This window comes from Watersipora subatra, chromosome 8 (assembly GCF_963576615.1).
Source record: "Watersipora subatra chromosome 8, tzWatSuba1.1, whole genome shotgun sequence".
In the NCBI taxonomy this organism is placed as follows: domain Eukaryota; kingdom Metazoa; phylum Bryozoa; class Gymnolaemata; order Cheilostomatida; family Watersiporidae; genus Watersipora; species Watersipora subatra.
Genome location: NC_088715.1, coordinates 48809079 through 48821262, shown reverse-complemented (window position 1 = coordinate 48821262; position 12184 = coordinate 48809079).

Here is a 12184-nt window from a genome sequence, read left to right as displayed (position 1 = left end):
CTTGTTACCAAGAATATAGCAACATTTCATAATCTTTTTGCTTTTGGGTGTTAGCCATAGCAAGCTTTGCGTTAATTACGGTAGGGCAGTTGAAATTGAGACATACAGAAAGCAAGTTGTGCTGCATAGTGTTATATGTTACTTTTAACCAGCATGAGTGTTTTATAAACTTCCACTCTTTTTAACATACTGGTGCGAGAGCAATTGGGAACTTTATTGTAAGTAAACACATAGTGTAAAACAGCTTATTTTTTTCTCCTGATTGTGGTGTAATCATGACAGTTTGGTTTCTTTTAATAATCAAGATACGTTATTGTCAGTTTTAACATGAATTTTTGTATGTTTTCATTTATAGATTGTTATAACTAACTTTTATTACTTTTCTTACTTTATTGATTACAGACTACAGTTTCATAAATATAAGGACTGTTGCTAACAATGTCAGCTCTAATCCAGTACAGTACTAATAAAGTTTGGCAGACATGGAGCCTGGCTTAGAAGAAGAGATTAGCTCATTAAAGAAGGCAAGATCTCGAAGCAAAGCTGACATCACTTCTACAGTAAAGAAGATAGAAAACTCTATCAGAGAAGAAGAACTTATCAGTATGTACAAATAAGTTGGTAGACCATCTCAATGAACAAGGGTCAGAGTTGTCAGCCAAACATGTAATGTATACAGAACTGGTCAACACTGATACTACATATGACAAGCATAAGATGGTGGGAGGCAAGGACTTAGATGAATACTTAGAGGAGACAGAGGAGGTCTATACGTCTATCACAGCTAAAGTGAGGGAGTTCCGAAAAGACAAATTGATGAACCAAGGAGCTCAGCTGATGGAAAATATTGACACCTATGTGAGTGAGCTAATTAGCACTATTGAGTCAAATACTTTTGTGTTAAATGATTTTGAAGCTGATGCTACAAAAAGAGACAGCTGTTTCGCACAGAGCAAATTTTTGTTAGCTCAATTATCTAAATTTTATTTTTCTGTCTCTCTAGTTAATGACATAAAGATTAGGGTGAATAGATTGCAACATAGTATTGTAAAAGCTAGTAAGATGCCAGTAATTCAGCCCTGTTCTAATGACATACGAAACCAAGCAAACACCTTTTACAAACCTAATGGTACTTTACTTGTGACTGACCCTACAAATTCTAAAACTGTTTTGTTCATACCTCTTTCTGTTCCTTCCAATCCATATCATTCCAATACTAGTGACGTCCGTTCACGCGAATCTTGGAATACTAGAGTGTCTACGTTAATACCGACCAGTGACAGTACACGTCTTGACACGTCAATAGTAGCCACATACACTGATGACGCTCAGGAGCATGCTCATAACGCCACCCTTACTAGGAATGTAGATCCCACCTCTGGTTCGAATTCTTACAGAACTAGATTTTTAAAAACTTCGCCCCCTATTTTTGATGGTGATAGGAGGAAGTGGGCAGAATTCAGAGCTATATTTGGAAGAGATACGGACAGCAGGAGTATTCAAGTGATGAGGAGAGAGTTTGGGCCCTTAAAGAGAATTTGAGAGGTAGACCAGTGGAATGTGTTCGAGCTATAATAGTCACACAGCCCAATGTTTATGCTAGGATGTGGGAATGTTTGGAGAGTGTTTACTGTGACGTAATCTTATCAGTCCAGTCAGTCTATAGTGAACTAAGCAAGCTCCCTAGAGTGAAAGAGGATGATTTTAGAGGACTCATACAGTTTGTGAATGAAATTGAGTTGTGTTATAGCCAATTGGGAGAAGTAAGGCAGTTGAAGGCTATTACAATTGCCTACATAGACAACATGACGGATCTTCTTCATATTCAAACAAGAAGACAATGGATGCACGCTTACAGTAAACTTTCTATTGAGGATCAGGTTCAACCATTCTCAAGTTTCATGTCGTTTCTAGAACAAGAAAGATCTGTGGCTATGCGCTTAGCTGAGCGACAATCAACTCAAAAAGCAGATGGTAATGTTAGGAAGACAGTGTTTTACTCAAGTATTAATGCTGGATCAAGCGATCATGCATCGCAACCTAGCAATTGTGTTATTTACACTAAAATGGGTGAAACATAAAACCGAAGATTGTAGAATATTTTTGATTATGCCTTTAGATGAGAGAATTGAAAAACTTAGGAAAAACAAATCTTGTCTTGTTTGCCTTGGCAGTCATATGCGTGATCAATGTAAAAAAGACAGATGTATGTAGATTTTGTGGAAATAAGCATCATGAACTAATTTGCTCTACAAATCCAGAAAAAAACAAGCATGGTGATTCAAAATCTACCACCACAAGAGGCTACTATTCAAATCAATACAGTAGTGTAGCTTTGCTACCTATTATGGCCGTTGAAGCCCCTGGAGCATCATCTCGCAAAACTTCTCTATTTTTTGATGGTGGGTCCAACAGATCTTACATAACTCATAAAGTTGCAAAGAGATTGAAGGCAAGGCGGCTCTCTAACATGAAATTGGAAGTTACATCCATGGGAAATATTGAAAACCAATACCAGACATGGAAGTATGAAGTTTCCTTGCTCAGTTCGAAGGGAGAGATTGTGAAAATAATCGCTTTCGGCATGAGCGACATCACTGGAGATATATTTAAGTTAGACACGCAAACTATACAAAAGCTATTCCCCTATTACAACTCAGTTGCACTATCGAGACAGGAAATTGAGATAGTAGACATTTTACTAGGAAAAGATTATTTTGGATTCCATCCTAGGAGAGAGGTCGCTAAAGCAGGAACTAACCTAAGCATTATGGAAGGTGAGTTTGAGATGTGTCTCCAGGGTGCACATCCTTTGCTCAGGGAGAAGACCAGTCTCAACACTTTGCTTGGTGTAGTTAGTGGTAGAGGAAATAGCGTGCAAAGCTTTTTTGAGTTTACGTCTACTGCTTCTCATATGCTGTTCGAAAAACCATCCACAACAGTGTGATGCAAAATGGAAATATTTATTGAAGGTGAAGAGTTGGGCACAGAAGTGAATCCAAAGTGTGGTAATTGTAAATGTTTCAAGTGCCCAGGCTCTGGCCACACTTACTCTTTTCAAGAAGAACAAGAATTAAGCTTGATAAGAGAAAATCTCCGCTATAATAAAGACAACCTCAGGTAGAAAACTAAATATCCTTGGATTGTTGACCCATCTGGCTTGCCAAACAACTAACAAGCAGCAAAAGCCATTCTTGCAAATACAGAGTGTAATCTAAAGAAAGATCCTACCTAGTCCAAGGTATATCAAGAGCAAATACAAGATATGGTATTGTCAAGAAGCTTACTCAAGAGGAAATACAGCAGTGGAAAGGTCCTGTATTCTACTTGTCTCATTTGGCCGTGAAGAATCCCAAGGCCAGTTCCACACCGCTCCGAATTGTGTTTAACTCTAGCCAGGCTTTTCATAGTGTTTCACTCAATTCTGCTTTAGTGAAAGGACCTGATTGTCATATGAACAACTTGTTGGAAGTTTTGTTTAAATGGAGAGAGAATGAGGTGTCAGTTGCTGGGGACATGGGAAATATGTATAATTCAATTTTTTTAGAGCCTATAAAAATGCACTGCCACAGGTTTTTATGGAGGAATATGGACGCAAGCTGAAATGCAGACATATACGTAATATCTAGTGATGATTTGACCAATACAATTCTAACTTTCGACTGTTTATTGTTAGGAAGATCAATGGCAAGAAATGCAGGTAATTGGAAAGATGTTCAGACTACAAAGCAAACCCTTCAGCTTATAGAACATGTGTCTCAGACTTTCTGGAAGCATTGGAGTGATTTGTATGTTCCTACAATGGTCTTCCAGTCTAAATGGCAGAAAGGTAGTAGAGACTTCAGGGAAGGAGATGTGGTAGTAGTTGCAGATAGTACCTCCCTTAAAAGAAGGTAATATGTGGCTCGGGTGAAGACTGCTTTTTGTGGACGAGATGGAAAGGTGAGGAAGGTAGAGTTGACTTATAAGAATTTCAGAGTTGGTGAGAAGGTCATTGAGTTCAAAGGAGTGGGTAGTGTAACAATAACGAGAGGTGTACACCGGATAGCCTTGCTGGTTCCCATAGATGAGTCGTAGAAGTATCGTTAGCTAAGTGTATAAGTCCCAACATTAAGTACTGATGTGTAGTTATCCCTAACGTTTGCATGTGATTAACCCTTTTTCCCTCGAACTAGACTGGACGAACTTGTATTTATTGCATACTTGACTAACATGTCTGACATGGGCTTTAATTCCATTAATTCAGGTTTCAGGTCAAGGGGTTTGCAACTGGCATCTTACTACCTGAATTTTTGCTATATCTTGGTAAAGTCTAGCCCTCTAGTGTATTAGTCTAGTGTATTAGTATATAATTGGCGTTGCTATTATGGTTTATCTTTGTTTCACTTGTTACCAAGAATATAGCAACATTTCGTAATCTTTTAGCTTTTGGGTGTTAGCCATAGCAAGCTTTGCGTTAATTATGGTAGGGCAGTTGAAATTGAGACATACAGAAAGCAAGTTGTGATGCATAGTGTTATATGTTACTTTTAACTAGCATGAGTGTTTTACAAACTTCCACTCTTTTAATATACTGGTGCGAGAGCAATTGGGAATTTTATTGTAAGTAAACACATGGTGTAAAACAGCTCATTTTTTCTCCTGATTGTGGTGTAATCATGACAGTTTAGTTTCTTTTAATAATCAAGATAAGCTATTGTCAGTTTTAACATGAATGTTTGTATGTTTTCATTTATAGATTGTTATAACTAACTTTTATTACTTTTCTTGCTTTATTGATTACAGAGTACAGTTTCATAAATATAAGGACTGTTGCTTACCATCTCAGCTCTAATCCAGTACAATTACCTCCAGGGCCTCGAAGCCGATATCCGAAACGTGGCCAACTCTTATCATAACATTTAATGCCTAATACGATTTTTTATGTTATAACCTTACAATGATACTAAGTAATAAAAGTTCATAGTAAAATAATATCATCTCTAGTAATACTTGAAGACTAGTGTTGTGATCTACAGTCTACAGTTAGGAGTGTGATAAGCTAGGTTACCACTTTGTGACATCAATGCTTTACGTACTCAGGCAAGGTAGAAGCAGATAACGCAAATACCACACAGAGTCTGTGATGTATGTATACGTACCGCATTAGTGTGTGAGTGGTGGTTATAGAATTACATCAAGACTGCACTAGCACTAAATTCTTCCTTCACACAAACTGGAAGATATAAAATTGTCTAACAACATTTGCTATTTATAAAGGTCATGAACTTTTGCTTTGCTTTCATGTATAAGAATTTTTAACAAATGTTTTAGATCTTCCAGCTAAAAACTGAACAGATTCAATATGTTAATATGTTAATATTATGTTAATATGTTACATAGAGTGAGTAGTATACGGTGGTGAGTAGGTGATCGAATAGGCGTCACCAATCAGCCAGAATTTAGTATTTCGATGATTGACCAATCAGTGTGAAGCAAGCTTCTGGCTGCGTGAATCTTTTGTTTAGATCTGCAATTGGCTAAAGATTTCGAATTTTGCTGTTCTTTTTCTGGAAGATCTTCAGAGCATTGCTTACCTTTTCTGATTGATCAATTCTAAAACAAACCGACTTTCGCTTTTATCCGGTTGGCTCATTCAGAAAATTCACTCTTCATATTCATATTTCCGTTTAGGATCTACTCTGATTTAGCAGGTGCTTTTGGGAAATATTTTGCAAACATTTCAAGTTTTTCTGTTGATTTTTATGGCTGAAAATGTGGGTAAACCCTAGTATCTAGTTGAACTTACACCAAAAACTTATCAAAACATTTATGATATACTGTATATGCATTCATTTCATGAGCTGCCTGTTAACTTTTTCAACATAAGTACAACTCAGAACTTGTTGGCCCAGCGCTTTGATAAAAATCAATCAAGCGTGATACTGGTATACAAAGAAGCTACTGGAGTCGCCGCTATGAATGCAAAGTCAACATCATGTGAGCCATTAGGAAATAAGCAAGGTAGAAATAATATTTCCCCCACATCACTTAGCTTTGTAAACTAGTTTCAGTTGCACTAACACTACTAGAGGGAGCGGATAATTGCATGTGGAGGTCAGCATATTTACACTGTTTACTTCAAAGGTTTTACAGAACAGTAAGTACATATTTATGATGATCTTAGAAAGTTTGTGGATGGGACATGATTCATGCTATATTTGGACATGCTATTATAAAATCTGACAAACAGGAACTATTGTCAATCTTACACATACCTTCGTTTAGCGATTATCGAAGTTCATCTTTAGTAAGGTGAATGACGAGACTCTGTGTTTATCTCCTCTTCATTTTGGTTTTTCTTGCTGACTGTTTTGTGTCTGTCTATTGAAATACGACTATTTAGTGTTTGCCCTTAAAATACTGTTCTTTCCATTGCTAAACTAATACAAGATAAACACATTGCTGAGCATTCAGCGTAGTTCGCTATGATTTAAAAAGCCAAACAACAAATAAATCATTGATCTTAGATTACCTCATTTAGAACCTCAAAGCAGCAAAGTCAGTAGGAACGTTATAAATTTGACATGAAACCTCAAAACATTTGCTCACCATACCTACTTTTCATGCAGCCAAAGTGTCAGAGACTGATTATTGTTTCAAATTGAAAATAATCTGCTGCTTAAAATCAATTTTGTGTAAATTCAAAACTTAGAGCTCTGTTTCCTGTTACTTTTTTTCCATCAACTTCTATTTACAATAGTGAAGATATTCTGGCCGGCTTAAAAACACAGCCTGCTGTGTTTATATAGAGATATATCTTCAAAAAAATGCTAGGTCTGCTGCAGCTAGCTGGTTTTGTATAAAAAACGTAGCGTGGATGTTTTGCTTGATTTTCCGTACATGACTAAATACATGTTTTGGGAATTCCATTTTCCAATAAGTTAAACCAAAAATTCCATTTTTCAAAAGCTTCATTTGGGATTTTTACATCGTATTGCACAGCCTAATAATAGCAGTGAGCATTTAGTGCCACAGCGCTTATTCTATCTAGTGAGTATAAGGTCTTAGGAGGACAGCTGCAAGCATGAATGCAGCCAAGGATAAAAAACTAGGTCATGTCATGCAATTTCTGTAATACCTTCAAGTAGAAAACGTTCAAGAAGTTGGTGTATTATAATATATGTTTAGTTAGTAGTAAAAGGCAGTACTAGCCACACCAAAGGCCTAAAAACCAAATCTGTAGTGCATTCCTATAGTTATATAGTCCTAGTATTTTTCCATAAGTCCAAACATGAAGTAGTTACTACTGTATAGAGTGGTTAAATGCGTAATATCAGACATACTTTGAAGTTTGACATCCTTTGAAGTGCTCAAAAGACCAGGTCAATTTATAGCATTATGATGACCTTGACCTTGACATGGTGGCATGAATGTTGCTATAACTTACTACCAATTTGTTCTAGAGCTTTAAATAAATGCGCATCAGAAAGCTGAGAAATTTATCTACAAGCTGATATATTGTACTTACAGTAAACATACATGTATATGCGGATCCCAGGCCTGTATTCATTGGTTGCAAGTTGGGGCAGCTAATGTTAGGCGACTAGTTGTAAACACCTGGGGGTGTGGAAGGGGCGGTGTAAGCTTCCAACAGGTTTCTCTCATGTAGGGTCTCATGTGAAAGTCGTTAACAAGAATATTTTGCCACTGAAGATAATAATGACGCCTAAGAACTACTAAAAGTTGATGTTTGTCTCCATGGCTTGAAATAAAGTGATATTCTACAGCGATAAAAACTGTCTCTATAGCCATTGGGCAAATAACTGTACGAGTAAATGATGTTGAGGTCAAGTTATCTGAAGCAATTTATCATTGCGTGGAGACGGACCAAACAAATCCGTTTGTGTTCGAGATGAAATGTTACATTTTATCTGAGGGCGAGTTATCCGAGTTTGACTGTACCTAGCCGAGGAAAATTCCTAAAAAGTTGGGGCGGCTCAGCCGGCCAACCACCCCAAGGAATACGGGCCTGGCAGATCGTATATGCTAAGTTGCAATATGTTTGTGATAAAGAAACTATTTTAAATACTACACTTTAATACACTTTTTTATTACATAAACACATATAACCATGTTGTATGAAACCTCCTTACACAGATTTAATATATATGTCCAAAACTTGCATGCAGCAGGTCTATGCTTGCATATAAGTTTACAAAATGATGGGTTAGTGAGATAAACACTAGACTTGCTATTATTGTTTTATTTACAGCGTACAATCAAGTGGCTAGTCAATCCTACAGCAAAATAGTTATACCAGAGCAATTTGTAAATACGTGTACATGTCTCGTTTCAATGTTGTATTAGCTGGCATAGTGTTTTTAGCAGGCATCTTTGAAAAAGATGTCTATTTTTGTCAACTGATAGCATCCTTGTAGCACAGTTGTTGACATCCTTGTGGCTATTTGATAAAGATTAAAAATAATGAACTACTTAGTAAGGTGATGGCACATTTTTAAGAGTCATCATTAAGCATACATTTAGCTGTTGGATTCTCTCTGAAATTGTCCCAAATTATAGCATATTTGCTATAGTTTGCTAGTTTGCTATAGTTTGCTCGGGCAAGGTAAAAGCAGATTACACAAATACCACATAAAGTCTGTGATGTATGTATATGTCCCTGTATTAGTCCTCGAGTGGTGGTTATAGAGTTACATCAAGATTGCACTAGCACTAAATTCTTCCTACACACAAACTGGAAGATATAAAATTGTCTAACATTTGCTATTATTAAAGGTCATGAACTCTTGCTTTGCTTTCATGTATAACAATTTTTGGTTAATGTTTTAGATCTTCCAGCTGAAAACTGAAGAGATTTAATATAGTTGTATAGTGTGAGTAGTATACAGTGGTCAGTAGGTGATCGAATAGCCGCCACCAATCAGCCAGAATTTAGTATTTCGATGATTGACCAATCTGTGTGAAGCAAGCTCCTGGCTGCGTGAACCTTTTGTTGAGATCTGCAATTGGCTAAAGGTTTCAATATTTCCTGCTCTTTTTCTGGAGGATCTTCAGAGCATTGCTTACCTTTTCTGATTGATCAATTCTAAAACAAACCGACTTTCACTTTTATCCGGTTGGCTCATTCAGAAAATTCACTTTTTTTATTCATATTGCCGTTTAGAATCTACTCTAATTTGGCAGGTGTTTTTGGTAAATATTTTGCAAACATTACGAGTTTTTCTGTTGATTTTTATGGCTGAAAATGTGGGTAAACCCTAGTATCTAGTTGAACTTACACCAAAACATTATTGAAACATTTATGATATGCTGTATATTCATTCATTTCATGAGCTGCCTGCTAACTTTTTCAAGATAGGTACAACTCGGAACTTGTTGGTCGAGCGCTTTGATAAAAATCAATCAAGCGTGATACTGGTACACAAAGGAGCTACTGGAGTCGCCGCTATAAATGCAAAGTCAACCTTATGTGAGCCATTAGGAAATAAAGTTTTCCACCTCGTCATTTAGCCTTGTAAAATATTTTCAGATACACTATCACCACTAGGGGGAGCGGATAGGCACAGCTGAGCTTAGCATAATTACACTGTTTACTTCAAAAGTTACACAAAACAGTAAGTACATATTTATGTTGAGTTTAGAAAGTTTGTAAATGAAACATGCTATATTTGGACATACTATTATAAACTCTGACAAACAGGAACTTTCCTATCTGACACATATTTTAGCTTAGTGATTATCAAAGTCCATCTTTAGTAAGGTGAATGACAAGACTCTGTGTTTATCTTCTCTTCATTTTGGCTTTTCTTGCTGACTGTTTTGTGTCTGTCCATTGAAATATGACTATTCAGTGTTTGCCCTTTAAAATACTGCTTTTTTTATTGCTAAACTAATACAAGAGAAACACATTAAAATGCGGTCACCGTAGTTCGCTGTGATTTAGAAAGCCAAAAAGCAAATCAATCATTGATCTTAGATTGCCTCATTTAGAAACACAAGGTAGCAAGGTCAGTAGGAACGTTATAAATTTGACATGAAACCTCAAAACATTTGCCCACCATACCTACTTTTCATGCAGCAAAAGTGTCAGAGACTGATTATGGTTTCAAATTGGAAATAAACTGCTACTTAAAGTCAGTTTTGTGTAACTTACGACCTTATACTTCTGTTTCCTGTTACTGATATTTTTCTATCAACTTCTATTTACAATAGTGAAGATATTCTGGCCGGCTAAAAAACACAGCCTGATGTTGTTCAGTGCATCAGTCTTCAAATGTTAACCACTATTAGACTTGTTCTTTAGAGATACGTCTCCAAAAAATGCTAGGTCTGCTGCAGCTAGCTAGTTTTGTATAAAAACGTGGCGTGGATGTTTCGCTTGATTTATCGTACATGACTAAATACATGTTTTGGGAATTCAATTTTCCAATAAGTTAAACCAAAAATTCCATTTTCCAAAAGCTTAATTTGGGATTTTTACATCGTATTGCACAGCCTAATAGTAGCAGTGAACATTTAGTGCCACAGCGCTTATCTTATCTAGTGAGTATAAGGAGGACAGCTGCAAGCATGAATGCAGTCAAGGATAAAAAACTAGGTCATGTCATGCAATCTCTGTAATACCTTCAAGTATAAAACGCTCAAGAAGTTGGTGCATTATAATATATGTTTAGTTAGTCGTAAAAGGCAGTACTAGCCACACCAAAGACCTAAAAACCAAATCTGTAGTGTATTCCTATAGTTATATAGTCCTAGTACTTTTCCATAAGTCTAAACATGATGATGTTACTACTGTATAGAGTTGTTAAATGCGTAATATCAGACATACTTTAAGTTTGACATCCTTTGAAGTGATCAAAAGACCAGGTCAATTTATAACATTATGATGATCTTGACCTTGACATGGTTGCATGAATGTTGCTATAACTTACTACCAATTTGTTCTAGATCTTTAAATAAATGCGCTTTAGAAAGCTGAGAAATTTATTTACAAGCTGATATAGTTTACTTGCAGTAAACATATATGCAGATCCCAGGCCTGTATTCACTGGTTGCAAGTTGGGGCAGCTAATGTTAGGCGACTAGTTGTAAACACCTGGGGGTGTGGAGGAGGCGCTGGAAACCCCCCAACAGGTTTCTCTCATGTAGGGCCTCCCATGTGAAGTTTTTTAAAAATTTATCGTTAAGTATCAACATTTTTCTATTTTTTGAGATATGTTTTGTTTTAGGCGATGTGACTGCTGGGACGTTTTTAGATTAAATTAGGCAAAATTTGACTGCAGTTAAAACACTAAAAAGAAGACATATTTTTCTTTTGAGCTTTTTCACAAAAATCAATTTTGCCGATTTTATTATAAGTTCATCCGAAGGTTTCCACGCTTTCGATGGGACATGGCCAAGCGGATGTTTGGTAAAACTTGACCTTTTGCAACCCTTTGTAAAAGTCGTTAACAAGAATCTTTTGCCACTGATGATAATAATGACGCCTAAGAACTACTAAAAGTTGATGTTTGTCTCTATGGCTTGAAATAAAGTGATATTCTACAGCGATAAAAACTGTCTCTATAGCCATTGGGCAAATAACTGTTCGAGTAAATGATGTTAAGGTCGGGTTATCTGAAGCAATTTATCATTGCGTGGGAACGGACCAAACAAATCCGTTTGTGTTTGAGATGAAATGTTACATTTTATCTGAGGGCGAGTTATCCGAGTTTGACTGTACCTAGCCGAGGAAAATTCCTAAAAAGTTGGGGCGGCTCAGCCGGCCAACCGCCCCAGGGAATACGGGCTTGGCAGATCTTATATGCTAAGTTGCAATATGTTTGTGATAAAGAAACTATTTTAAATACTACATTTTAATGCACTTTTTTATTATATTAACACATATAACCATGTTGTATAAAACCTCCTTACACAGATTTAATATATATGCCCAAAACTTGCATGCAACAGGTCTATGCTTGCATATAAGTTTACAGAATGATGGGTTAGTGAGATAAACACTGGACTTGCTATTATGGTTTTATTAACTGCAGACGATCAAGTGGCTATTCAATCTTGCAGCAAAAATGGGTATACCAGAGCACTTTGTAAATACATGTACATGCCTCGTTTCAATGTTGTATTAGCTGGCATAGTGTTTTTGGCAGACATCTTTGAAAAAAAGATGCCCATTTTCGTC